A 3,689-nucleotide genomic window follows, 5' to 3' on the forward strand; every position below is an offset into this window, starting at 1 on the left:
GCCGCGATTTCTGATATTATTTTTCTGCGAAAACTTCGTTGACCTTTGGAGACATCCTTAATATAAATAATTTTTATGGCCGTTAAATAAGAAATGTTTCTTTCACAAGAAATGTATAAAATTACAGTACTGGACAGACGATAGGTCGCCTAACTCGCCGTAGCGTGACGCTAGACGGCGAAAAATATATATTTAATTATAATAAAGTTACAATAAATTAAGTTAATATATAATTATATATACAGTACCTAATTTATATATAATTAATATATAATTATATGTACAGTACCTAATTTATATATAATTATATGAACAGACGATACTAAACTCAATTTATCCGCCTAAACGTCCGTAGCGTGGCGCTACGGACGGCGGGAAAGTAGTTCGGCTGCCCGATGACGTTTTACGTATTATAGGAGTTATTTTTACCGTTGTTTACGGATACGGCCACAATTTTTATAGGAATCATAACTATAGGAAACAGTTTTATAGGGGGATCTACTGTATATGAAGATGTTAAAAATATTTTTCTTATTACCAGTACTTACGATTATCTGTTCCATCGAAATTCTCATCCTCTTTTGGTCCATACAAATTTCCTAAAGTTTCATTAAGTGTTCGTAAAAAAGGACCTTTAAAAATTTAAATGATTACATTACTAATTTATAAAATTAAATATCTAGAATTCAACAACACAATGTTCAAAAGTCAGTTTTTAAAAGTGAAACAAGCAGGTTTCTTGTAATGAAATATAATTATAAATCAGACAATATTGCTTTTACATTTAAATTTTACTAGTAAACAAGTAAAACAAAATTTTCTTTATTTTTTGTGTTTTGTTTTGTAAATTTAAAAAAAATGAAATGATATAATATTTATTGTTGCATATACTCATTGACAAAACATTTAGACATCAAGGAGGAGATGTGGGAATTGAATAAAACGTTATTAGTGCAAATGTAATGACCATGGTAATAAGTGATTACCATCATAGCAAAGGAACAATTTCCTGCGTAAAAGGATACAATTTAAAGGAACCTTTAGGGTCTCCTCTTGGCTAAATAAATGTGGTGATACAGTCAAGCATGGAGCATACAGCGGCACTATACACTATCCTGTGAAAGATCTGCCCATAGATATTGCAATTGCTACTATAGATCCTCACACTCTCACATGGTCAAAGTCAGCATACCATTTACTCTCACAAATACTTGATGGGTGACAAATTGGAGATTAGACAGGTCAAAAAAGTGTGGCAACATGACAGACATTCCTAGGAAACTCTAGCTGTTGCCAAGTACAGGTAACCCCCTTATAACATGGTAGTTACGTTCCAAAAAATTGCCGTGTTATGCGAATCCATATTATACGAAACAAAGAACTAATACGAAAAGGAGGGTTAGGTTCCAAAAATTAAAAAACATGCTAGTATATTTTCATAATTAAGATAAATATCTTCATTAAAATTTTTTTAAGTGATACATATTAATATAAATTAAACAATGTTTTCTTCGTCATCACTAAAAACACTATTAATTAACCGAGAGCGTTTTCTTTTTGGCAAGTTATCCTTATCCTCTGAGCATTTTTCTGCATTATCTTCAGATCCATGCTTTACCTTTTGCAAAATGTATGTAATTTTAGATTGCTTGCTTCTAGTTAAAAGGTCTTTATAAATTTCCTTATATGGTGCTAAGCACTTATGAAGAATAAAGCAAGTATGGAATAAGGGAAAAACATTCGGCAACATCAGAAGCAGAAGCGTCGCGATCTGGCAACATTGAAACAAGTTTCGAGAAGGACCACGTGTATCGACAGAAGGCGAGAAGAGAAAATTTACATACTTAAGTACTAATAGTTCACGAAAATTATTATTTTCGTGAATTATTATTACTTAAGTACATAAAAATTTATTACATTTCCTGTTGTACGAGGGTTTTACCCAATTCTCGAACCGTGTCAGAGTGAATCCGTGCTATAAAAATACAGTGTTATACGGGGGATGGTACCAATTCTCAAACCGTGTTAGAGCGAATCCGTGCTATAGAAGTGCCATGTTATATGGGGGTTACCTGTATTACTGAAAATTGGCTGTATGGTATCATTCGTATTGAAATGAGAAATATACAAGGTATAATTTTTTCAAAAAACACAAAAACTTGTATTTTTGTATTTGAACAAGAATTTAGCAGGTCCCAACTCCAAGACAAGTCCCTTGTTTTTTCCTTTACTCGCGATACAATTATATACAGGATTTCATGGTATAAAACTGGCTCCATCACAAACCTTATGTCCTGGAAATAACAAACATAACAGTTTGGGACTTTACAAGCACATCCTTAAACTAATCTTAACCTATTTATGACTAAAATAAGATGATATATGTACAGATAGAGGAAGGAAGAAGAAGAGATCTAGGACAGGGATACCCAATGGTCTTGAATGTTCTTCTTGCACATCAATCGGATTCAACTTTTTTGCCCCACCCTATTAGGGAAGGGTTTGGTCTGAATTTCTTGGAAAATGAAACAAAAGAAAATCAAGAATAAAGAAAAGTGAAAGAATGAAATGAAAGTATGATAAAATTCTATATAATATACAAATGATATGGCAAACACCCACAGCTGTTTGTAGCCCTGCCAGGAAAGACAACCAACATATGAGGATGCCTTACACAACTGTTGTCATACAAGATGACTCCCTAGACCAGCATATCAACAGCATGCCATTCAATAGTAAAGGCAGGATTAAAGCACTCACCAATGGTCTACCATATTATAATAATAGTTGTCTGTTTCCAAACAGACTAGAGATCTATTGCTAAAGTTGATACACTGCCAATATGTAACAGTGCATTCTCTTTAGATGAGAAGGGCCCAGATGGCAAGATTTTTTCAAACTGGACAATCTGCTTGCCTCGATTTGACAATGCAATCTTTCTCAAACTCTGTCAGTTATGTATAAGGTCTTTGACTGCACTGTATAGGCATATCTGCTGTTCAAAAACCTCCAAACAACAGGTACACTGAAAATTCTGAACAGTTGTAGTCTGATTGCATGCCAGGTAATGCAGCAGAGCTCCAAAAAATTGCTACTCCAGTATTCTACAGGTATACCCATAGAAGTTCACTGTAATCATTTACTACTGCACAGTAGTTGCAAGTTTGTGTCTTATCAAAAGGCTGGCTACATGGCATTTTCTGAGCTTTCTTCATTTGTCTGACACCTAAAGAGGGCTTTGGGGGCAAGTCCCCACAAACTCCTCTTGGGAGACACTTTCCCTTGGTGAATCTCCTTTGTATTGCAGTCATGCTTGTCTGAAATATAAGTGAATGCCAAATTTTGCAGTATTTGAAAAATTCTATGTGGGTGCATAATTTTCTTGTCAATGAGTATATTTTCAAATGCTTTACATCACAATGTTCTATAATCACTTAAACATACTATTTTCTTCCATTTTTTCTTTCTTTCATCATTTCTATCATAGTTTAACTTGTACATGTATTGATGAAAGAATGCAGTACATGTAATAAATATATTTAATATAACTTATTTATAATATATCAGACATGGGCAAATGTGACTCTTTTTGAGTTACATGTGGCTCTTGCTGAAAGTATTAATTTCTGCTTTTTATTATTTTTTTTACAATTTTATTTCCACAATTTTGTGAAAATATGTTTATTAAA

At 33.1% G+C, this 3,689-nt stretch overlaps 1 long non-coding RNA gene across 1 annotated transcript in view; it reads right to left on the reverse strand.

The window, feature by feature from the left end:
• The window catches only part of LOC111639756, a 10,778-nt gene extending 10,017 nt beyond the window's left edge, over positions 1-761 (reverse strand). The window contains exon 1 of the long non-coding RNA XR_002759132.1: positions 549-761. This is a non-coding gene — a long non-coding RNA (uncharacterized LOC111639756). The remainder of the gene's footprint in view (positions 1-548) is intronic.
• Positions 762-3,689: the final 2,928 nt, after the last annotated feature.

Source organism: Centruroides sculpturatus, unplaced genomic scaffold (genome assembly GCF_000671375.1).
Source record: "Centruroides sculpturatus isolate CEXI.00-Female unplaced genomic scaffold, Cexi_2.0 scaffold1244, whole genome shotgun sequence".
In the NCBI taxonomy this organism is placed as follows: Eukaryota; Metazoa; Arthropoda; class Arachnida; order Scorpiones; family Buthidae; genus Centruroides; species Centruroides sculpturatus.